Source organism: Corvus hawaiiensis, chromosome 7 (genome assembly GCF_020740725.1).
Source record: "Corvus hawaiiensis isolate bCorHaw1 chromosome 7, bCorHaw1.pri.cur, whole genome shotgun sequence".
NCBI classification, from domain to species: domain Eukaryota; kingdom Metazoa; phylum Chordata; class Aves; order Passeriformes; family Corvidae; genus Corvus; species Corvus hawaiiensis.
The window spans coordinates 28,426,609-28,452,709 of record NC_063219.1 but is presented as its reverse complement, the minus strand read 5'-3'; the positions used below and the strand labels follow the sequence as shown (position 1 = coordinate 28,452,709).

The 26,101-nt window shown below is 39.8% G+C and overlaps 1 protein-coding gene across 2 annotated transcripts in view; it reads right to left on the bottom strand.

Moving 5' to 3' along the window:
* RALB (RAS like proto-oncogene B) overlaps window positions 1-22,643 on the bottom strand; it is a 46,536-nt gene extending 23,893 nt beyond the window's left edge. Inside the window, exon 1 of one of the 2 annotated variants that reach the window (XM_048310010.1) lies at window positions 22,541-22,643. The gene's annotated coding sequence lies outside the window, so the exon portion shown is untranslated. Of the gene's footprint in view, window positions 1-839; window positions 946-22,540 lie in introns of those variants that run through there. The other variant, XM_048310006.1, reaches the window with a different exon arrangement.
* Between the last annotated feature and the right edge of the window lie 3,458 nt (window positions 22,644-26,101).

The window sequence follows — 26,101 nt, the reverse complement described above, 5'->3', positions numbered from 1 at the left end:
GCTCCAGCAGAACGACCGACTTAGGCCTCCACCAGCTGTTCAGGAAACATGACTGGGCTGCTTTGCCTCACCTCTCTCTCTGCCCTTCTCCAGGTAAGGTCACGCTCAGGCACCACCCTTCTCTTTCTACAACACCTCCACCAGTAAGGCTGCAGGGAGGATAAAGGTGGGCACAGAGAGTTCTCTCTCTACCCAGATAAAACGAGATCCCCCAGGAACTTCTGGCTCAGCTGAGACCGACAGCATCCCAAACCCTCTGTTTATCTCGCGCAGACGAAACGTTATCGCTTATCCGAGGGCACCAAGCGACGGCAGGGCAGCCTGTACGGGAGGAATCCGCCAGAGGAACGCTCAAGGCCAGCTCCTCCTCGCCCTTTCCCTCCCCCAGGTCCCACTTGTAGACAGGAGCCACAGCGGTCCCCAGCTCCACCTCAGCCCAGCGCCACTGGGAGCCGCAGGAGCGGTCGAATCCACGAGCGGGGCCTCTCGCCTCCCACTGCGGCTCCCGCGCAGGCCCGACGGTCACCGGCTGCCCCCGCTCTCCCCTCGCCCACTCCCGGTGCTCTCCCACGGCCGAGGAACCCCCGGGCAAAAGCCGCCAGGCTCTCCTCGCCCCACGCACCCGGGAGGGAGGGGCTGCCCCGCACCCCCGGTGACACCTTCCTTCCCTCCCTCTCCGCAGAGCACGGGGACCGGGGGGCTCAGCCACATCCCCAGGCTGCGGCCAGGACCCGGAGACTCCCGCCTGCCCTCAGCGAGGGCGCGAGGCCGGGACGGCCGAGCCCCCCACAAGCCCGAGACTGGGGCGGGGAGATCCCAGGGTGGCTGCTTGCTCTCACCTGGGGGCTAAGGCCCGGCTCCGCGCGGCGGCTCCAGCCCGGCTCCCGTCTCGGCTGCGCCCCCCGGCCCCGCCGCGCCCCGGCTCTCATTGAGGGGGCGCCGCCGCCGCCCGCGCGCCCCCGCCGCGCACTTCCGCCCTCGCCGGCGCCGCTCCCGCCGGGCCCGGCTCCCCTCGAGCGCGCGCCCGCCCGCCGGTCACGTGGCGCTCACGGGCCAATCAGATTGGGGGCGGGCCGTGAGGGGCGGGTCCCGCCGTGTGAGTGGCTGAGCCCCCCGGCGTGAGGGGCCGGTCTCGGGAACGCGGCAGCCGAGAGCTGCAGGGAGAGGCTGCTCGCCCCATTGCCGCCTCCGGCTGTGCCCCCCGGGCTCTGTGGAGAGTCCCGCAGGCTCGGTTTGACCCAAAGGAATCACAGAATCATTTAGGTTGGAAAAGACCTCTGAGAGTATCGACTCCAGTCAATGACTAAACACCACAATGTCAATTAGACCACGGCACTGAGTACCACGTTCAGTCTCTATTTAAACACCTCCAGAGACGGTGAGTTCACCGCCTCCCTGGGCAGCCCATTCCAATGTCTAATCACCCTTTCGGTAAAGAATTTCCTCCTGATGTCCCACCCAAACCTCACCTGGCGCACTTGAGGCTTTGTCCTCCTCATCCTGTCTCTGGCTGCCTGGGAGAAGAGGCCGACGCGCACCCGGCTACACCCTCCTTTCAGGGAGTTGTAGAGGGTGCTAAGGTCTCCCCCGAGCCTCCTTTTCTCCAGGCTAAACACCCCCAGCTCCCACAGCCGCTCCTCATCAGACCTGTGCCCCAGACCCTTCACCGGTCTTGCTGCCCTTCTCTGGGTTCACTCCAGCACCTCAATGTCCTCCCTGAACTGCGGACAGAAGGGGACACAAGGTTTGAGGTGTGACCTTAACCAGCGCTGAGTGCAGGGGGAAGAAAAGAAGTTAGGAAGGGCTCTGTCTTAAATACATCACATATTTTAGTGCAAATTCTACCAATGGATGCAGAAATTAAGTCTGAAGTCAGAATGCAAAGGAATGGAAGTGTCCCTGATTTGACTTATAAGGGTTGGGAGTGCTGAGTGCTTTATTAAACCATTGAGTTGCAATACTGTCACGTGTGTGCAGCACAGAGCAGTTTTCACTGCTCAGGAAAAGAAAATAATAGCTATTGCTGTATTTACTGTGATTATTTCTTCAAGTCTTTATCAGTTCCCAAATCCAAATTCTCTCTGGCCATTTCTAATGTTATTAATCACACGGTCAGGCACAGCTATCTTGCCAGTTACGAAAGAAAACATACATTTTCTCATTGCTTTAATTTGCTTAATTTTTCTAGGTTTCAATGTTGACCTATTTGAATTCCACACACTAAATTTAAGAGTGAATATGTTGGATAAAATTATTCCTTTGAGAAAAACATGCTTTGCATGATAACACCCACTTTGGGAAACGATGGAAATTATGATTACCACTGATCTCCGGGGGTTCAGCTCCTGTGGGACTAAAGTAATACATTAAATAACTGTATTAATTCCTGCTTTCACACTGGGCTTCTATGTGGCCTCCTGCAGAAGAGAAAGGGAAAGAATTAATTACATTCTAGCTCTATCTGCGGATGTCTGCATGAAATTGCATTTTCAAGTTGGAGAGCATAAAAAAGGCCTGTCACTTAAAATAAATGCAAAAAAAATTTCATCCTTAAAAAAGTGATAGGTGAAACAATGGCCTATTGCCAAAGCTAAATAACATGGAGGAGGAATTTGAAAGAGATTTACTAAAATCTGTAATTTCAGGGTTGGGAAAAAATGCCAGGGACTAGAAAAAAGAAGTTGCAGAGGCAGAAAAAAGAAGTAGTTGTGTGGCTCTGAGAAACAGCTGAGTACTTCAGGACTGCATAAAAAGGAAGTATCTTCTGAATTTTTCCTCTTCTCAAGGAAACAACATTTTCTATGTTTTTTGTAAGTAAACAGGATTTACATCATCCTTGCATCATCATCATTTTCTCTTCCTAACTCAAACTGCAAACCACCAGATTTTAGTTAACTCAGTAGGAGGAAAAAGTGAAATTATGAAATTAAGGTATTATGAAAGGTCCTGATTGCAGCAATTCTTTCCCTCTGCCTTATAGATTGTATCAGAACTGCATCAATATTCATCCTGCACTAGAAGCTGGCAGACTGAGAGCTATTTGCTATTTGATGCCATCCACACAGAGAAAGAATAAGCAGAGAAAAAAATATTGCCAAATGAGAAAGAATCCTGTTTTATAGGTAACAAATTAGCCAATTCGTGGTATTTCTAGGATTAAACAAGAATGGTTTTTAATATAGATTTTGTACATTTGTTTGTAGTTCTAAAAACAAATGAACAAACCCAAGAAGACCCAAGCAAAAATTAATTAGAACTGTTTACTATTTACCCTGTAACTGTGTCGCCACAGCCATCTTTCATGCCACGCAGGCAGTGTGGTGGATTCATTGCTCTGATGTGACGATTCACAGAAGACAAACATTTTCAGCAAATTGTGTCTATGATTAAAAACTACCAAGTACCTGGGAAGCTGAGTCTTTTCAAGCTGAACACAATACAACTCTCCTGCACATATCACAGTGCTGACACTTCCCCTTTCCCCTTGCAGAAAAGAGGGTCGAGAAATGAACCACATCTACCCTGCTTCTGAAAATTGTTTAAGGGAAATCTCCTTCTTTGTAGTAATCCACTCATGACAAAGAACATTTGTGTGATGCCACATTTTGAATTATTATGCATGTTGCCTAGTATAATCTCCATGGTTACAGATATATTTTTTGCTTCAGTACTTTAGGAAGAAAAATTCTATAGAACAATTTAGGGGAGAAAATTCCTTTTCATTGTCATTTATATTGCATTTATTTTATTCTATGTGCTTTCACTTTCTAAACAAGTAAAATTGCAGTAGAGATGGAAAAATTTGTCTCCAGCTGTTGCTTTATCCTGCCATAACATGTTTTAAACTGCAAATTCCTGGAGATGGGAACAGTATTTTTCATGCAGATCTTTAGTTTCTAACCCGCTAAGAATGTAACAGGGCACTGTGTGTCACTGCCAGAGTCATAAACAGTAAGTGTGGTGGGATGACTGAACAGTAAATATTTTTTCTTTGCAAAGATTAGAACTCATGCTTCCCTTCTGAGCAGTTCTAAATAGAAATTAGCTGAAGTGAGTTCCAGAAACTGGTGATGGGAAAGATGTAAATCCCAGATATTTAGCTCTTTTTCCACCATTTTCACACCTGGTTCTTCTTTGATAGTGTTCACATTGGAAGGGAATCAGTGCTACCTAAGAAGTCAGTCTGCAGATTTAGTGATGTAATTTGCAATCTTGAAAAATACAAGAAATCTGAAGCAGAGAATGCTGACATCTGAATGCTGTTGAGGGACTATGGCAGGACAGGTACTTGATTCACAGCTTTTACCCCAGTCTCAGTTTACAAAGACTGAGATAGGAACGGCTGCCAGTGATAACCACAAAGAAATTAGGGTCACTGGAGAAAAGGTAGTGGTCCTGCCTCATCTCCTGCACTGTGGCTGTGCCAGTAGCATAAGAACAGGCTAAAGCAGCGGGGAGGTTTTGTCCCTCTGAAGGAATTCTTAGTTACACTTGGCCAGTCCCTTATAGCACCTGTGCAGCACAAAGCAAGGGTTCAGTGAAGGTGACCAGATGCATAAATTTTTATTAACGTACTCCATCAATCCAAAGCCACTCTAACTTTTTTTATTCTACTTTTAAAAACCAATTTTCAATCCAAATGAATGCTAGTGTAAGATTGGGAAGAACAGAAGAAAGCTTGGGGAAACAGAAGAATGCTTGGGGAAACAGAAAAACCCCCAATTCGATTGTATTATCTAGAATGCTGTGATGTCCTGTTTGTTCCCAAAATACACAGTTTTTTGTATGTGCAGAGTTGAGCAGCCAGAGCTAGTCTAGGCTCAGATAACTTGTAAGAAGAGGTATATATACATAGTGTGCACTCAGAGTTTGTTCTAAATTAAAAATAATGTAGTCAAAGATGATTTTCTCTTTGGGCAAGGTTAGCCTAACAAGAAGTACATTTTACAGATTATTTATATACTTAAGAGAATGCAGCTGACCTTACCATGATTTATGAACTTCAGCATTCAAAAACCATAAAGCAATAAACTAAAATATATTTGAAACAAGCAATAGTAAATGAAATATGACTCCGGTTTTGGTCTTGTAGGACATTATGGTGTTTTGACTGTACCATTCACTTTATTTTTGTTACAAACAGCCGGAAGTCACCACACTAAAATAAAGTTCACTGTCAAATAACCTTTCCATTTCAGATACAGCTGGGATTTGTCAGGATCGTATCACAAGGTCATTTTTAAGGAGATTCTCACTGACATTTTGTGAGGTAAGGGATTTCACATTCCAGTTTTACAAGTGTTACACTTTTGATCGTCATGATTATCAACACCATGACAGATTTAGGGCCTGATCTTGGAACTTTTACAGAAGGAGCTAAGTTTATTGTAAATAACTTGATAGCCAAGAATCAAAAGAAAATAAAGGGTCTACAAAGAGTTAGAAGAGGTCATTCCATGGCCCAAAGCCAAGATCAGTTACACATGCATAATTTTTGGCATGCAATTTTAAAAAATGCAGTTAAGATTGTGGTATTATAATAGCAGTTTGTTTAAAATACTGGACTACTTTATCATAAGAAAAAAGCCAACAACATTTACCTTAAATGTCACTTTCTGCAGATTAAGCATAATAATTAGTTGCATACTGGACATAGCTGTATTTTTTTTCCCCTTTTTTGCATCCATATGATAAATATTCAAAAATCATTATTTTTTTCACTCTTTGGAGTTCTTTTCCTGCTTCAAATAACACCTGGTTTTGCAGTTGTTTTTTGTAGGTCATGTTTCCCAATTGCCAATCACTCTCCTTCCCTTTTGGACTCCCTCCAGCTGGCCCATGTTTCCTGAAGTGTACTGCTGAAGCAGATGCATTAAGTAAAGCTTTACCAGTTAAATGTAGAATAGAAAGTGTGCCTTACTGTCTTCCAGATCACACTGAAGCCAGTTGGGTAAAAACATGAATTATTACAAAAATAGATAAGGCAGGAAATTTTTTTCAGAATGATAAGCAGTAACACACCGTTGAAGATTTACCTCCCTGAGCTGAACAGTGCTACCTTGTTGAATAGCTGCTGTTGGAAGGTGATGTGAGCATACTTGAAAAAAATTCATGCTAACAGATCTTGTACCCCTTATTTTTAAATAAAATTTTCCAGATTACATTATTGAGAAATATATTTGATTAATAATAAAAATTACTGGCTTTTATAGCAGCCAGCATTCTAGCAGTGTGGGAGCAATACTTCAGAAAGAAAAAGATTTTGCAATTAAAATTATAATATTTTTAAGTACCTACTTCTGCCTACAAGCTCTAATTAAGTTGATGTAACTTAGAATGAGGTTAAAATGTCCTTCTGAAAATTAAACCAGATAATTTTTTAATGTAAACATATTCTGACTATGAAAGCCCTTCATTTTTAGTCTGCTATCTTCATTGCCATCAGTGCAGTTTTCCTTTTTCCGTGTTTAATCACAACATCTTTTGCACATGTTTGGGAGCTTTGATGCCCCTTCACTATTTAGGTGGCAATAGAATTTTTTTTTTTCTAAAGCACCTAACAATTTAGCAGAGAGATCTTGGCAACTGAATTTTGTAACAGAGTTTTTGTTATGACAGTATTTTACCTATTTGTGAATGGCACTCCTTCTAGAATAAACTCTGACATGACTCAGCTAAAAAAAATCAGACTTTTTTTGTACTTACAACATAACTTTACACTATTGTTCTGGGAAATGTCTAATTAAAGAAGGTCTAAATGGGAACTTGAATGGAAAATCTCTTCTGGAAGTTCTGTGTGAAGTGGTTTGGATGGTGAAACAAGTGGCTACAAATTTTGTCTACAAATATTCCTCTTCAGCTGCACTTTGCTACAGATACTACTCCCTAAATTTACATGATATAATGCTTCACTGTTTGTTAGGTCCTGTATTTAAATACAGAGGTGAAAGCCTTAAAAAAGTGGGTAAGCTGGGTATTGTAGGAAACCTGTAGGAACTTATTCCACCAGTGAAGTTTACGAGGAAGTTTGTGTGCCTATGAATACATTAATGTAAGCATCATATTGTTATGACATTATATTATCCTCAATTATAGAGCTTGTTAAGCACATAATAGTCATATGATAATATTGCTGCATTTGAGAAATTTTCACTACTGAGCTGAGTGTTCATGTTTACCCAGCATTCTTTTCTAGAAAAGACATGTTATTTGTGGTTGATAGCCTAATACACTCTACAAAGAGCCCCTCCTTTTTTCCATGTTAAAGAGATAAGAGTACAATATGCTTTACATTAGAGGATTAAAGAAAGTAATTTCAAAATAAGCATGCATTGTACCCCGTAACATTTGGGCTTTTGCATTGTTTTTTATCTTTTCAGTGAACAGTAACGCATACGTAGGATCTCTCAGAAGAGTCAGAGATTAACTTTTTAGAAAAGACTATTTGCTAGAAGCTAATTATGTCACTAGTAGCAAATTGTGATCCAATATATTAATAGGTTTGATCAATATTTAATCTGCTAACTCATTAATAAGCACATTGTAAATAAAAAAACCCCACTTCATTCTGTCTTCTGATGCAATTGACAGTAAATTTCCTATTCCTTTGGAAAAGCTTGGGAGGAGCTGTACAGATTTTTGGGGTCCTCAGACTACAAAAGTAATGTACCTTGGCCAAAATATAAGTACAGGACTCTCTCAGACAGTTCACAACCACGGCATAAGCTTCTCTTCAATCCTCAAGTTTTGTTATTTCATTATGGTGTATTTCTGGAATACTATAAAAATTAGAACAGGAGCACTGCAGTAAAATGAAGACTAAACTGCCAAGAGCCAGGAAGCTCTGAGTTGAGACTTCTGATACTGTGGGTAATGAGGGCAAGCAAAGAGGAAATATGAGGAGAAAAGAACCTATGAGGGGAGAGAGAGATATATATCTATGTGGGTATATATACATTTATAATTTAAATATTGAAGCTGTTGTGATTTTGCGCACCTAAAATAGTGTTTAAGAGTCAGAAATTCTTCTTGTCCCCAAAATTCATTGAAGCTCCACTGGATTTGTAGCACAAGAGAACTGCATTATGCAGTCACAAACAAATCCACCCACTCTTCTACCTAGGCTAATCTCCTCAAAATAAATAATTGAAATCCCAAATTCATCTAACATTTGCAGCCTAAAAGAAGCTGGTTACTGAGAAACAGTGAATATTTGCTTTATTTTTGTCTGGCTTTTCCCTTCCATTGCAGGACCATGTTTTAAGACCTTGCAAGCTGTGTTACAGATTTGCCTAGAACAGAATGGCCAAAGAATGGCTTCTTTTGACATTTTTTGATAAACTACAGTTTATTGAACAGTGTCATATCTTGGCTTTCTCAAATCTTGTTTTCTTGTTTTGACATTTTAATGGATGAGAGCAGAATCTGTGTATATCATATACTGCAAATCTGCACCTGTACTACTGCTGAATCAGTGTCTGTAATGCAAATGTTGAACAAATTAATGCAAGAAGTTTCATCTATTCAGAAGGAAAACCTAAAATTTACAGTAGGAAATAAACCTAGGTGTACATCTTCTGAAAGTCCTTGAGAACTATGATTGCCTTTAATCATACAAAACACCTTTGTGTAACTTTGAGATCTTTAGGAAGAAGTTTTACCCAGCCTTTCAGAGAACAATAAATCAAACTTTGACTTTTCAAAATTGCTTCGCTGCACTCAGGCATGAATTTCATCTTAAAGCTGGATTTCTTGAAGGGCAACAACAGACCTTTAGCCTATTTTTCCTGATCAGATTTTCAGTAGCAGAAAATGAATTGGTTTGATCTGGCTCACATAACTACAGTTATTCCCTTCATAACTCTTGCAATTTTTTTAGGTTTTCCATTTTCTATGCAATAGTTCACTAACATTTTAAATGGAATTATAACCAGGTCATAAGACATACACGGCCTGCATTTCCCCTGCCTTTTTTCTTCTGTACCAATTCCTGTCTGTGAAAACATCTGCAAAATGCCTAATGTCAATTGATACAGATTTAATCACTAGAGAATGGTCACATAACAGAGAGGTGGCCCATAATATTATTTTTCCATTCTCTGGAAGCAGTGCACAATGCATCGAAATTAATGTGGAATCTTCCTTCAGTTCCGTCCAAAAAAAGGAGCAGTCCTTAATGCTCTTTGGAAAGCAAGAGCGCCATGGATTTGGCCATTGTGGCTGCAGATATCCATTATGTCAGATGCAAAATGCAACAGTCATGTCACGTCCATGCTGGATTCAGCTTGATGTAGTTCTGCCTTTTCAGTTTCCTTTCACAGAGCCTAAGCAATGTGACCACCTGCTGAATCCCTCTTTTTAGCATGTAAAGAATCCTTTGTTTGGATCCGCTGGGCTTCTTTGACTTCTTAGCTCAGAAACGGTTTCCTTGTGGCTTTTCTTATACCTCTCCAAGGGTTTTTTGGGGATAATTTGGGAAACTTTAAATTCAGGAAAAGATGGTAAAACTCAATTCCTTTTCCACTTACTGATTTGCACTTTCTTATTTAGTTGTATATTAATTGAGATAGGTCCAAGCTACCAATTCTAAATACAGTCTGAATCATGCCAGAAAGAGTTGCAGCACTATTCTGCTGGCAGAATTAAGATTTCCTTAAACTTCAGGACTCATCTTTAATAATTTACTGGAATTGAGTTCATCTTTACAATTCTTACAATTTCTTGCCCAGAGACAGCTGTGATTTTACAAAAGTTTTCAGTTTCACTTACCTATAGCCAGCTTTTCTGCCATTAAGGTTCTATGTATCTGATGGAAGTTTCATTTCTTAGTTCTTGACATGCAAACAAGGCAATTAAAAAGTAGAAGCAGGTGAAGATTTCAGCATGAAAAAAACCACCAAACTTACGGTGGGGAACTATTTTGCAAATAGAAGTAAAGGATTCAGTTAGGACTTTTACCTATGTTAGAAGAATGATTATCTGCATTAAAGGTTAGGAATCATTGTTATATGATTCCAGAGGGCCTTAAGAGACCTCAAATACAGGAGTCTATTCTGGTTAAAAGCAAATGAGATTTATTCAACAGCTTGATGACAGTGTGGGAAACACTCTGTCTCATCCCCAGAATTTTCCAGCTTGGTTTAAAGCTATCCTCATGGGGTGACTCTGCACACAAGTTCCTTCTGACATGTAGTTTAACAGTTGGCTTTTGACATAGCCGTTGCATGACACAGGTGAACTGTGAACTGATAATTATCAGGTCTGCTTCTCAGAAATGGGTATAAATCAAAAATATTCTTTCCTGTCAGTTCCCAAAAGCCACAAGTGTAAAAACAAGGTGTGATTGCCATGCTTTGTCCTTGGTCACCGCATCTATAGCATCAATTTCACCAGCAACTTTCATCTCCTCCCTTCTAAAAGCTTTTATTAAACGGCTGCCCCCTTACCATGTCAGTTGTTATAAATACAGCTGTCATAAAGGAGGATACTGCATGATTTTACAGATCTCCAGGTCACAAATCAACAATGAAAAGAGCTGTAAAACTTACTTCTCTAAAAAGATGGTTTCCATCTCCCTCAATCTAAATGTAAGTTTTTGGCTACAGAAGAAATAAGGCTTTTTGTGCTTTTCTGGACAGCTAATGGAGGACCATGCTTACCTATCCCTTTAGAGACTTCTTTCAGTATATAGCCATAATTAAGGGGAAGACCAACCTTTAAAGGTGACCAAGAAAACATCTGTCAGCTTTTTAGGATACACATTCCTTCTCCATCTAACAAATTTCAAAAAAATCAGTCTTGCTGTGTCACAGGTTTGGATCATGGAGAGACTCTAAAGTTGCTGCTAGAAGAGGTGCGAAAACATGCTAGTCCAGATTAGAAAGTGCTGAGCAGCAGACAGAGCTACAATACATTAGAAGGCTGCACACTCGTGGCTACTCCTGATCCTATTTTAGATCCACACCACAGAGCTATTTCCTATTTGTATTTTGGTCCATGTGCACTTTTAGCTCTCTGAGAAGCATGCTTTGTGTTCCAGCAGGAGAATTTGAGTCCGTTTTTATTCTTATTGACCAATATTAATTCTAACTCTGTTTTTGTTAATTCCAAACTTTTGACTATTCATTTTTCAGGAGAGTTTCAGTGGCTCATTGCTCCAGGACATAACTCATTTGTATTCTCAACTCACTAAAGTATACTTCTCCAGCCTGCTGAAGACACAGCTCCAGTTATTTGGGCAGCCAGAGCTCTATTTCAAACCCTAAGTTTTGAGCTGAACCTTTTTCTCATATGCTCCTGATGTTTTCCAAATCTACCAAACCAGTCTGCTGGCAGCCTTGCTTTAGTTATATAAAAAATGTTCTAGTTCCGGCTCTTATTCTGTTCCGTGTACAACCATTTCATTCTAATTCTGCCAAAATTTTGCCACTCTTGTTGAAGTTCCTGTTAATAAAATGCAGTGTTTCCTGGCCTGCATCCTGTTAGTGTTGACACAGTCTCCTCATATCCAGTGTGGGTTCATCCTACCAAGGACAGGAAATGTTCTGCTTTGCTGATTCAAATCTGACCACAAATAATGTGGACAAAGAAACTTTTAAGAGGGAAAGTTTAGGTAAGAACATGGCAGTTGAGAACATAACAGTCAAAGTTACAAACTCAAAGGGAAGAAGTATCAGACCTGGCTTGAAAGTTCTTGATAAATGGTAACAGTAATAATAATGGAACATAGTCTGAGAATTTAGCCTAATATCACCTTTCTTCTTTGTGTGTTTTTCCTTTCTCAGGTTTTTGTTGTGGGTTTTTTGGTTTGTTTTGGTTTTTTGTGGTTTTTTTTTTAATGTATTCTAATCTTTATAACTTGTTATTTACACTGGTTTGAGCATATACCAAGTTCAATTTATATTATTTAACAAAGATTTAACAAGATTTTTGGAATTTAATGTTGCTAATAGTAACAACTTTGTGTGGAATTGCCTCATGAGGCTGACAGCTTTAAATCTGCCATTTAAGCTCCCAGTTGTGACCAATTGTCTAAAAAGACAACCAAATCCACTACTAAACAATTAAAACAATAAACTATGTGATTAACTGTGGTGGGTTCTTGAAACATTAATTCTACAAAAACTGCCTGTGGAACTGGCAAATGCTAGACAAGAAGTGAAAGAGTAATAGGGCACAAGAGGCTGAACTCAGAGGAATCACCTTGGCTTAGGGGATATGGCAGTTCCGTGTATAAGGACAAACCATTGTTTTTCAAACTCTGCCACTTAGTCACTCTAAATATATTTGAAATTCACAGATTATCAACTAGTGTGCAGCAGTTGTGCAGCTGAAAGGAGGAAAGTTCTCAGCTGAGAATTTAAATGGAACATGGCATAAATATTTAAGGCAAGGCATGGCACAAAAAGGTGAAAACTGACCAAGTGTGCTTGATAAAGGAAGACAAAATAGAGACAGGTAAGTCCTCAGGTTCTTCATTTCACATCTCCCTTGGGCGAATTAGAAGGTCACAGTATAGGAGAGTGAAGTTTAATGGGTGCTTTGCACAGCATTATCCGAAATCATGCCTTCTTTTTCCTAACCAAATCTGAATATCCTTCTGCTTCAACAAGGATGGGTAAGGGATTTGCTGTGTTAGTAAGGACCCTTTAGCTGAATTAGCATGACTAGGCAGGATGCTCTCCTTCCTCTGAGATTGCTAACGAGTGTCAGGAAGTATTGCCTTCCTTCCTGGCTCCAAGCTTGCTACCTCTACAACATCCTTTGCCTCTTCTGGCAGGGCTTCCTTGCCAGAATACAGTGCAGACAGATATCCACACACTGCTAAAAAATAGAGGGTCCAGACATTTCTGGTGGATGTAGTAACCTTATTTCTTTCTTCTCCTCTGTTGTATAAATAACTGCCATGTTTTATCTAGTAGTGAGTATTTTGGTTGTGAAGGACCAGTCTGTAATTAAAGTTATGATAATTATTATAGCAATGTAATATTTTGGACATACAGATTTACTACAATTTTGGAAAACAATGGTTTTGACACCTTTGGATTTGAAATACGCTGTATCAACAGATTTGGGTATGTTCAATATACCTACAAAAATTTGAGTATGTTCAAAATACCTACAGTTGTAGTTACTTTCTTTCAATTCTAGTTGTCACAATTACATGTTTCACCTCTGTAGTAATGGATTTTTCCCAGTGATGACTTAGAGGAAATAGTCTCTCCATGCAGTTTTTCACAGAGTAAATCACGGAAGTTTCCCAAAGTTTTCACTGAAAAAAATGCTACTGTAGAGCAAGAATTTAATGCAACCCCAAAAAAATATTAGCCTAAATAAGAGGCCAAATGTAATTTCATGAAGTTGTGACCTCACTAGAATAGTGCCTGGTTTCGGAAGCTTTTTACACTGTTACACAGCAGATGGGCATTTCTGAGCTATATTAGCAGCCTATAGCACAAGGCAGCATAGACTCAGCTTGTCCTGAAGAGAAGATTAAGCCTTATTTAATGTTTGCATAGTCTAAGATGCTGGGAATGAATCTATTAGAAACAGCATTACTGGTCTCCTCTCCCCTTCAGTCCTCTTCGTTTCAAGAGCTATGACCATATTCTATGCCAGTGATTTTAGCACCAAATCTAGACATACATTGAGATGGCAGAGTAGAGTTTGACAGATATTCAAGATGGAGCTAATTTGTATTGTAAAATTACTTCTTGTTTCCTTCTTGATCTTCACAATTAGCTCAGTTGGTCAGAGTATGCTGCTAATAACAAGGGCGTGGTTTGATCCCCAGATGGGCCATTCACCTAAAAGTTGGACTGAGTGATCCTTATGGGTCGCTTCCAACTCAGAATATTCTGTGATTACAGAAAGTTAAAGACATAAATGATGCCTTAAAAGGCATAAATGATGCTTAAAGACGAACACCCCTTCCCTGTAGAGATTATAATCAACAATAAGTAATAAAAACACAATATAGAGAACTACTGCCAGGAGGCAATAGATTTCTTCCCAGGGACTGTGCTTTCCTATGGGACATGCATGCACTTAGTCATTCTTAATCTACAATGTGTCCAGGTTAAGTACTGTGTGCTTTTTAAAGATGTAAATAGCAACGCCTAGTGGATTAGCATAGAAACACGTTGTGGAAGAAATAGATCTTAGGAAGGATTCGAATGAAGATAGCATTGTGAGTTCTTCCAGAAATCTTATCAGAAAAGATTTTACATTCAGAGAAGAATAGTTGCTGCCTTTTCATCACAGTTACTTTCTGAAAAACAAGCATTGAAGAGAGATAAGGAAACTTTCTTGTAGACTATTCCTATTATCAAACGGCAACTTCACTCCACCCTTCCCTTGTATTTGGCTTCTTACAGAGTGCCTGGAGCTGCCTTTTTGTTCCAAGATTACCTTCAGAAAAATCCCCTGCCATTATCAGACATTCTAACAAAAGAAAGAAGTGTATACTACTTCCAAAGAGGAAAAATATAATTAACTGCCATTCAAAATCCGGAGAAGTACCCTTTAGCTTGACTGAGATGACAATCAATAGCAGTTCAGCACTGTGATTTCATACCTCCTACCATTCACACTGTCATACTTGGCCAGTGAATCAGGCTTGAAGGGAAGGCTGGGTGGAGCAACAGGCTGCAGAGGAAGATCTGTCCCTTGCTCCCTACTCTGTGCCCCGTCCTTCCTCCCCATCCCCAAAAAAGTAGCAAATGAGAACAGCAGTGGTGGAGGAGTGCTGCTGTTCTTTCCTGCCCAACAAGGAGATAAGGCAGCAGGCTATCTAGGAGTGTCTCTTTCGAATGTCCAAGCACTCACAGAATCATTCAGACAGAAGCACAGCAACAACTTCTCTGTATCAGGGAGCACCCACATTTCCTTCTCTTTGGGATGAGGCAGCAGCTCATCCTGAGAATAATCCTCACTCCTTTCCTTCTCTTTGGGATGAGGCAGCAGCCTGCTAGTTGGAATTTCCGTAGAAAAGGTGTTTCAGACAAGACAGAAGATTCTACAGACCAGATTGGGCCAGAGGGCTGCATTTTGAACCGTGCTGGTCAAGAATCTCCAAAATTCATCTGTGTCAGACTGACTGCATCCACTGACTGCACTCTGAGTAAAGTCAGTCACCTGTTACTGGAGATCACTGTTTATATCTGGACATAAAGACTCTTATTCCATTCTCAGTCTTTGTGCAAACCTTCTCTTTGCGAGAGGACACTGCTCATAGCACGGCTACACAACCCTATCAGGATCGTCTCAGACACTGGGCAACACTACAAAGGAAACCGTCATCACCCACGAACTTCACACACAGTTTGTGGCTTTTGGAGTCATCGGTCCTTACTGGAAACAGAGACCAGTATGAACAGGCTGAAGAATTATATTGAACTCATAATCCTGACAGTTGTAGCCAGTTTTATTTTTCCTTGGTTACCTCATTTGTTGTCACAACACTTCATTCTGGAACAGAAACCCAGTGGACAAAGCATGGGATTAGTAAGTTAGTAATTTAACTGCACCCTTAGCACTAGTCCTTCTGTGCTATGACAATGTGGAGATTTTTGCACAGTATTATGAAGGAAAGAGTTGTGTCAGAGTGCTGAGGTGGGGAAAGTACTGTTTGTGATTGATACTGTGTTGCTGCAGAATAGTTTTAGTAACAGTAATACTGCAACATAAATGTTTCTTTCAGCTGGGAATATACCTTGTTTGTTAGACTACAAGAGTAGAAGGAATTTCCAACGTTCAAGCTCTTAAGATGCCTTTTAAGTGAAAACAGAGACTTGGCTGACTGAGACTAAGACGACCAGGACTGAAGGAGTTTGGCAATTAGGTCACAGTAGCAGCAAAACCAGATGTCAAAGCAGAGCTTTAAAAAGCCTCTCAGATGGAAAGGTTTGGAATGGAAAGGAAGTGAGAGGAATGGAGGGTGTCACTTACAAAGGGGAGGAGATAGGAAACAATGATGCTATTGTGGCAGCAGAGCTGATGAAGGTCAAAGACGATAAGCTCTGATTTGCATTCTTTCAAAACTACTCATACAAAGCTGGTGATCTTTTTAGTGAAAGATTAGAGTCAAGGGACATCGTGGCCAGGGAGTTTGCTGTGCTTGTATGATTGTAATCTACAGTGCTTTAGTTTTTCGAGCAAAAAACAGTGCCTTCAGCAATTTTATGCAAAGGATATCTGCTTTGCATTAGACTTGCCATAAGCCTTCTGAAGAATTAGCTGTAAACCTTAAGATCCGCACTTTACAGGAAGCTCTCGGAAGGGTCAGTCCAAGCTTTGGTATCTGGAGAAGTCACTGGAGGACATGGAACGAGCAATGAGGCTGTCAGGTCTACCTCCATCCAAGAGATACTGAGAATATTTCCTCCTTAACTACATGCTTTTGCTACCACCAATTGAAGAACTAATGGTGCTAATAACAAGGGTGTGTTTTGATCCCCAGATGGGGATAAAAATGTGCCAGACATAAGAGACAAGTATCCCAAGGGAATGGGACCATGGCTGGATCTTGTGAAATTAATGAGGGGTAGTCCCACAGGGGGATCCATGTTAAACTTCTTTTACAGAAATTGCTTATACAAATCTATCTCCTAGAAAACAGTATTTATCTACATCAACATTCTTTATCTAGTACTAGATATATAGAATATGCCTAGATTCACTGAAGTTTAGATTTCCCTCCTTTAGCATTCCTACAGCTTGCCAGAATGTCTGCTTCTGCAGAAACAAAGGTTAATTAAACACATCCGCCCATTAGATCAAGGAGTGAACATTATTACAATCTGGCCCCAAGCTACCTTCTTCAGCTGTCAGCACTGAAAGACACTTGGAACTACAAATTAGTCCTCAAGCAAAACTAGTTTCAGCAGAAACCGCTTGTTTTATTGAACAGAGAAGGTCTCCCTGATATTTACAATTTCGGCTTGTACTTGTCTCACTGTACCTAGTTCCAACAAGAAACATTTAGGGGTATTTTGCAAGTGGTGTGATCCAAGGTTCTTGGTCTTTACAGTGCCGTGTTAACACATAATAAGGAATGTTAGAAAAAAATCTACCTTATCTGCATTGCTAATGCCATATTTTATAATTAATAGAGTTTAAGGAAACTCATATTGGATTTTTTTTTTTACTTGTATTGCTTAGCTTTGCCTCTTTCACTGTGCTTGGGCCAGTGAAAGAGCTTGGGAAATAAACTGGCCAACTCCCTCATTATGCATTTCTTTTCACTTTCTTTTCCGTTTCGTTTTCTGGCTCTTACGCATAAGCACCATATTACCACAAATACTTTCTCAATTCTGTGAATCAAATCTAAAGAATAACACATTAACTATATGAACTCTTCAGAGTAGCACTATGGCTGAACCCCAGTTTCCCTCTTACTGTCACGGGGAATGAAGTCAGGCAGCATATGCCTTTCACAAACATATACTGTTACCATGCCTATAATCCTTGCTACCTGAAGAACTGACATTCTTAAAATGTTTTCTTTCTGTGCTGAATCAACAGAACGAGGCTGCAATAGACCTGCCAGAAAGCAGTGACCAATAATCCGATTACTTAAGGTAGGCAGGACACACTGAGGTCTTCTCTGAAAGTAGGATCTTAAATAATGTTAATTATGTAAAAAAGCACAATATCTACTTAATCATAGAAGCTGGCTTGTATCTATTTTCTTCAATAATAGATGAAGCAAGTATAACTCTCTCTGCATCAAAAATTCAAGGCCCCTATTTTGTCAGAACTCTTCTCAAATGTGATATTGTATTATGCATCCCCCATTCTCATTCACATTACCCACAAGTAATTTCTGCTTTTCTCAAGCTGACTCATTCTTCATACCTATTAGCTGAATTGTTGATGAAAAGGGATCTCTACCCGTGAATGGAATGCTTGTGTATTGAATTTTTACTGGTTTGGCTAGTTTTGATCAGACACATAGACCACAAATTCTTCTTCCTATTCCCAATCTGGAAGAGAACACCAGGGCACCTTATTTCAAAGCCTGTTTTTCACAAATATTGTCTAATGTTTGATTAAAATTTTCAGCTTCTCAAACACTATTACCATTACACTTAATGGGTTAATAATAGGAACTACAGATAAGAGGAGACATAAATGAAGAGCTACAAAAAAAACCCCCCACCAAAACTATTTGCATTTCTTTCTTGGGTTTGGTTTCAAAGTCTATAAAAGTCACAGAATTGTCTTTTTTGTTCTGTTTGTACTGGACAACTCCTGCCTGCTTTTCAAAAACCCTTTGAAAAGCAGCATCTCTGTCCCTGCGAGAGGTCCACAGACACAGTGCTGTCTTGCAACTGCTCATCACTTGGCATCAGGAAATTTTCTGAAGTCTCTGAGGAAAACCTCTTACTCTCTAGCAGAAGCTGAAAGCAAAGTTGGAGTGGTACTCTGGTCAGTCTCAGACAGTTGATCACTGATGACATAGCCCTAGTGGTAAAGTGCAAAATATGCTCATAGTTAACATTTTAAGAAGATAAACCCCAAAGGAAAACAACATGATAAACTCCAAGTATTGACCCCAAAGAGGAAACAGAATGTCCTTCTTGGAACATGTCTCCTTGGCATCTTACCTGAAACATTCTGTCTAGCCTGTAATTCAGTAGGCAAGATGGGACAATCTTCTTTACAAGTACAACATGTTAAATTACTTTAAATTTGTTTCTATAAATATAGCATGCCAATGCTTACTGACTGACTCTGCCACCTAGGAGCTTTATTTGCATTCTGCAATGAAGCAGTTGAATTTTTAAGGTATTTTGTTGTTAAATTTCAGTTAAGTTGTAAGGCTGCCTGCACCACAACGTCCTATTCATTACATGTGGCAAAAGTCTTTATAAAAATCTTTATAAAAATCTGACCACAGCCTTTTGCTGCTTGTCTCACCCACACTAAAAATACTGTATGATACAAAGTACTGTATAAGGCTGTGTAACAGACAGCTGTGTCAGTACTCAGGTTTAATAGGGAACAAGCCATGGTAATATTATTTCTTCATTCCGTCTTTTTCTGAGCCTCTTTAAGTCTTACGCCTATGTACATATTTTCTGGGCCATTTATTCAATCTGTGCTGAAGAACACTATCAAACAGGTGAGATGGCAAGGATTTGAAAAATTTATATATGTCCTATCAGCATAAACAAATCTGTGGGCTGTGCTCAGGAAAGCTCTAAAGCTGCTGGAGCATTTCATTAGCCTGAACAGGGGTACTGTTCATTTAAACAGGTCTGCAAGAATCGCATCTCTTTCTGCAGCAGTTTATTCAGAGATGACCCAGCATGTAGTTCAGAACTGCACTTCTAAGCACATATTTGTTAAGATGCTGTTGCTCTTTTGTGCTTCAGGATACATTTTCATTTAGTCATGACAGCATAACCAGCAGTCTATCTTTTGCTTTCTGTGGGCCAGTAACTTTAGTGTACTCCATTAATTAACGCTATGGGTATTATTAAGTGGAACGGCCTTATCCTCTTGAGAGTATGAAAAAAAGTTACATTTACTTTGGCAGAAGGAGATTGCTGTGAGTTTTAAGTGCATTTGTAAAGTGCATTCCTTTTTTTTTTTTTTTTGGTGGGGATCTACTAGGTTATACTTTTGAAGTTCAGGATCACTGTAAACACAACATATTCAGCTGATAACCTGAAGCAATATCTGAACAAGAAAGACTAAACAGGTCCTAAGCAAGGAAAACTTTTGTAAATATTTCAGCATTGCTTAGGTGATTAAAATATAATACTCCAACAGGATATTGAGAACAATTATTTTAATAGATTAAGGAGTTCATTCAACTTTAGAGTTAAGTCTAGTTTGATGATTAAAATACAGGGAAAAGAATGAGAAGACATAAAGTCTATTTTCAGCATTAGCACTGACTCACTGTGTGATATTAAGCAAACCACTTAATTTACTGCCTCGCTCTCTGTCTCACCTGTAAAATGAGGGAGCCTGCCTCACAAATTCTGTGTGGGATTACTTAATTAAACATTTGCTATGCACCTAACATTTCTTGAATGCAAGGTGCTGGAAAATTTATTTTTGAAGATGTACATAAACAGGATACAAGAGCAGAATTAGGTAGTTTCTATAAAGGAAACTCGCATCTCTTTCATCTTTGGATTTCTTAAGGATGACAACAAAATAATTAACTACAGAACCTGCTGGTCACCAACACAAGTGAGCTAATTGGTGACATCAATATTGGTGGCAGCCTGGGCTGCCATGATCATGCACTGGTGGAGTTTGCAGTCCCCGATGACATGGGTTAGGTGAAGGGTAAAGTCAGGCCCCTGAATTTTAGGAAAGCAAAATTCTACCTCTTCAAGGAGTTAGCAATAGGTGCCCCTGATAAACTGCCCTCAGAGAAAAGGGACCAGAATAGAGCTGGCAGATCTGGACATTTTCCACAGAGTGCAAGAGCTCTCAATACCCAGGTGTAAGAAATCAGGACAGGACATGTGGGACAGGGAGGTGATTTGAGATATTCAGAGTGCTTCATCTAGGGCAAGTGGCCAACCTGGTGGCCTGACTACATCACGTATCCTAGAATTCTAAAACTGTGAGTGAATCTCTTGAAGTAAGTTTATGAGTTGAAAAAAAAAAGCATAGCCACAAACTAGACAGACCAAACTATAAGTAAGAATAAAAATATATCATTATTCTTCTGTAGATCACACAACTGAAAGACTAAGGTGAGTTTTTTCCATGATGTATAAGCAAATTTATATCCAATGGAAGTGAATGGCAGTGATTTAAATCCAGAGAAAAGAATGTTTTTCTAAACCCCCAGACTTTTACTGAACTCATGGTCATATAACATTTTTGGAACCAAGATCTCAGTGAATTCAAGCAACAAACATTTCTATGGAAATGTGAACATCCACTGTGACATTCTATTAAATGAAAGAGTTACAAATCCCTCATGTTGCACAGTACAAGCCAACTACTAACTGGTAGGCTTGCAAAACCAGCTCGTGTGAAGCCTATTTGACAGCTGATCTCTCTGGACTTAGCTGCAGCTGGATCAGAAGCACCTGGTATGGGTCACTGCGGGAGGCAGAACCCTGGAGGAGGTGTTCCAATGGTCACCTCTGGTACAGTACTCTCGATGCTACTGAGGCTGAGCAGCACACAGCATATATTAAGTATCCTGCTACTCTTATCATAACTGTGTTTAGAAAATGTTCTGTCATAAAATTAGCTAGATCAGCAACTTTTAACCAAAGAGAAGTTTTTACCTCACAGTTCAATTTAGCAGACAAAAAAGCAATGGTTTTTACTAACACTATGCTGTCACCCCATGAAGGAGCTGATCAAAACCACAGTAAGCAAATTAAAAACACAAAGTAATGTGATCAGTGACATATGCAAAGGTTATGTGTTTCCTGTATAGTTGCTCACATCACCAAGGACTTTTTTGAAGACAGTTACTGTTATCTTAAGTATTCATAAAAATATCACTGCTGCTTTCTGTTGGTTCCATCTAATCCTAAATTGAGGCCTTTATGTAAGGCATGGTCATAAATCCTTTACAACCTTGGAATGAAGTTAGTGTTCGGTATTCTATGAGGACAACAGAGACAAGAAAATTCAGATGCACTATCCTTTTAAAAGCTACTTTCTAGGTTAATAAATAAGTTCTACAATATCACTTGGTAGATATAAATGCATGTCGTTCATTTACTTTCATTATAACATTTTTTACACTGTGAAACATGGATCATACTACCTTATTCATACATATATTAAATATAATCATAAATCATAACTATATTATTGATACATTTACCTAGTTTCTACTAAATTAGCATTGCAGAGACATCTAGACAAAACCTTAGGCCCTCCACCAAGAGTAACAGAGCCTTTAGCTCTGCATTTCAGAGCTACAGACCAAGACGGAAAAATGCAGCAGTAACACCACCACAGGTTATAGTTATACTAAAAAGAGCCAATGACTCACTGTGAATATTTACTTGGCCTGCATGCTTTAGGGATGAGTGAAGATTACTGAAGAGAACTATTTCTTTTCTTCTCCTTTTATTTTGCTTATTACTGGCTAGTACTACTACATTCTTCATATGAAACCAGATTAAGAATAAAGAAGAGGTGCTTGTCATCCAGCATTAATACAATACCATGTGTATGGTATTAATACAATACCACAGCTGCTCCTCTATACATTTTAGCAGCTGCTTTTTCTTGTCTGTCTGTCCATCCACAGCAAATAGGTATGTTGCCTGGCACAGCACATGTACCTTGGCCCTTTTCTACACCTAGCCCACACCTTTAATCCAATCTCTGCACCCTGAGAGCCTCCCATGTTGCCGCTGTTGCTTTTCTCACCCCAGCTGGGCCAGGGAACTCCCTTCTCTTCTTCACGTCAGTATCAAATACTGACAGTGAGTTGTCCTTTTATTTGTATCCCAAGATGCACATAAATGTAAATACACGGAGCAGTGATCAACTTTACAAACTGGATAAATTGGTTGCTCTCTCAGCTGATACTCACTGTGCTTAAAGGGTCGTTTGTCCTAGAACAGCAGTTTCTTAAGGAGCATGAATTAGGCAGGCAGGAGGTGGCAGAAGGAGCTCCACTACAGTCTTGCACACCAATTCACATGATGACTGTAGCTGGACTCCTCCTAGTGCCTCAGAAAGTTACAAGAAAAGGGAAGGGCTCAGGATATGATATCATGCACTCATTCTAAAAACAAGGAAACTGTTGGAGATAATTTAAAAAGTAACAGCTTAAAAATCCTGAATGGCCAATAACAGAAAATTACTTTTCTAATTCATCTTCCCTAGCCTTTCCAGTGAAAAGTTTCAATAAATAAAAATTACAAACTTAGAAAACCATGTTTGCATCATCACTAGGACTAGCCTAAGAAACCTATTACAACTGAGCCAGCTCAGAGCAATACTTATTGCTGCCTCTGTCAGATTTTAAGCTTTCAGCTTATTACCAGCTCTGTTGAGGCAAATGTACCCAGCCCCAACACAGCTGGGTCTGCAGCCACAGCTGGTTCTGTGTAAGCAACAGGGACCCACGTGTATCCACTGCTTCGTAGTATCCTGACTTGTCTAATTGCCTTTCTCAGCAAAAATAAAATCTTTTAAAGCATCTAAGTGATTCAGGAATCCAATTAATATTTTCTAAAGCAATGTAAGCAAACAGGTTTTTAAATCTCATGGAAAGTCAATGTGATCTTGTGCAGATTTGCAGGGCTAAGTTTTACTCCTTAGATCCTTTTCTAATTGCAAGTCTGCTTCAGAAATAATAATCCATTTTCAGGGATATATTACTATAAATTTATTTACCAGGTCATTGTCTACAGCCTTTAAAAAAGAAAACAATAAACATTTGAAGCAAAGTCCTAACTTAGCACAATTGTTCTTTACCTGGGTTTAGCTTTGAAATTTTCTGGTTTTATTTCAGATCCAAAGCAGCATTTGAGTGCCTGGAAGGTTCTCTGTCATTTCCACTTTTATCAATTGGTCTAATAAGCCACTCATTTTTCTTTCACGTTGTCAGGATAATTTTGTTTCTGTTATAATCCCATAAAACACACTCAGAGGAAAATTTAGCCCAGATTTCAAGCAAGCAACGTTTTTATGTAGTGTTAGGAATTGCAACATTCTCTGTTAGGGCGGTCATTGTGCTTAGCTTTCAAATGTCTTCTTTTTATGTTAAAGATTTCCAGTGATTTTGTTAATGCAATTCGTTCCAGACTCAGCATTAAGGCCACCCATGAGTGATACAATATTGTTTATCATCATTTTCATGCTCCTGTATTGGCTTTTAATTTAATGGCTTGGATTTGGAGGAACCTTATATTAAATCAGTTTAGGGATCAGACATTTTGTGTTTCAGTATTTGTCAGTACACTTCTACTGAGCTGCACAACAGGGTGTTGCTCTTGCAGCTCTATTGTTAAAGAAGAAATATTTTGCTGCCAGATTTCTTGTTCTATTTGTGCCTTTTGTTACTGGACTTTCAATTTCAGGAACTTGTTCTATTTTAGAGGATGGGGAAGAACAATACTTTATAATATAATATTTATTAAACAGATGGTAGTATTATCAATGCTCATTTATCCAGCAGTGATGCATCTCCCAAATAAACAGCAGTAGTAGTAGAATAAACCAGAGCACAGAACCATTTTCTTCATAAAGATTCTGGGATTTTTTAGCTACTTGTACTCTGGAATGAAGGATCTGGAGTTGTTCTGTCTAGTAAGGATCAGCTATTTCTCAAATTGTTTCTGAGTTTGAGGAGTGTGACTTAAGATCACTAATACATTAATTTTTGTAGAATTTGGGAAGTTGTTCTAAAAAAACTGTGATACAGTTTACATGTATATTTCTCTTTCTCTGCTCTCACCTTGATTTTTAGTAGTACTATAAAACCTACATAGGTGATCACCTGGATTTGAAAAGATTTCCTAAAAGAGCAAAGGCTTGTCACAGCTCTGGATTTGAATTGGACATTTCATGTATTCACATACTGGACTGCAAACCATAATTTTAAGTGTTCATAAGACAAGGGAGCGGGAACTGCTCCTTGCCATGAAGAGGGCAGGGGCATCTCTGGTGTGCTCGTACTCCTCTGTGGCCCCAAGAAGGTTACTCTCCAGTGAACATCTGGCTGCAGCACCTGGGTCATTGCTCACCCCAAGCTCTGAGGAGGTGGGTACTGCCTGCATCATGGTCCTATTCTGAATCTGCAGGAAATAAAACAGATGGTGCCTTGGAATATTCCAGAGGAGGATATTCTGAAGACAGCACACATATTTCTTCTAACCAGGCTTTGAGGTCAAACAGATGAAGTAAGTCTTGGCTAACCACAGACACATTGGTGTTCATTCTCTTCTTGGTTCTCTGCAGATTTTAACATCTCTCTGCATCCTGAGTTACTTCAGTGTGAGCATGAGAAGCAGGATAACTGTGCACAGCTCTGTTTTGTTCTGTTGTATTCCTTTTGCTTCTTGCCATAAAACCATACTTTTCTTAGATTCTTGTGTGTTCACTCTCTCCCTCTTTTTCTTCAAGATTTAATTAGAATTATGAAACAATTCTGATTAAAAGGAATCACTGGACATTACCTCATCCTTTACCCACTCAAAACAGAGCTTCAAAGTTAGGTCAGGTTGCTTAGCACTTTGCCTGGTCCAGGTGTGAATATCTCCATGGGTGGATATTCCAGTCTTCCTGGGCACCCTGTTTAAGGGTTTGACCACTCTTACTGTGAAGTCCATATGAAGTGTAAGTCATGCTCCTTTCTACACATATAAGGCTGGGAGGTTTCCTTACTCTAACATCCAGGATCTGGTAAAAAACCTGGATAAGGAAGTAGTTTCAAGCTTGGGAAAGAGGTGGAAGGGATTTATAGGATGGGGGAATGAGGAAAAGCCAAGATTTTACATTTATAGTAGGAGATACAGTGATGAGCAGGCGTAAAAAGAATCATGGCAGGAAGGGAGAAAAGAAAGGACTGTTTCACAGGTCAGGCAAGGTTGTGTGTGGGAGGAGAACTTGGATGATGACAAGGCAGGACCATAACTGAAGTGGTCACCACCCTCAGATTTGGGTACCTCTTACAAGCCTAAATAAATCTTCAAGAGTGTGTCATAGCTAAAAATATCTTGCCAGTTCTGGCATGAAGTTGATTGCAGGAGCTTCCAGAGCATTTTGCTCTCTTGGCTCCCTGTGCAATTTCAGTTGGATAGTACACTTCACATTTAAAACAGTGCTGATCTTTTGGTCTGCTGCTGTTATGTTCCAGAGAAAGTTGCTTTTTTTAAGAAAGAGCTACAGGTCCTGCAGCATGCAACACATAATATTTTTACAGGAGATTGTTTATAGATAACTCCAGTTTCAATCGCAGTTAATTTTCTTAAAGACTAGCGGAACTAAAACATGATTTATAAATATATGCAGATATTCTTCTTCATAACAATACCAAGGAGTTGGAGCAGTTATGAGAAATTTTAGTAGTGAGCAATATGAGGTAGAAAACATTTTCCAACACTGATAAAAAAAGAGAACAGAAATTGAAGAAGAATTATTTTCT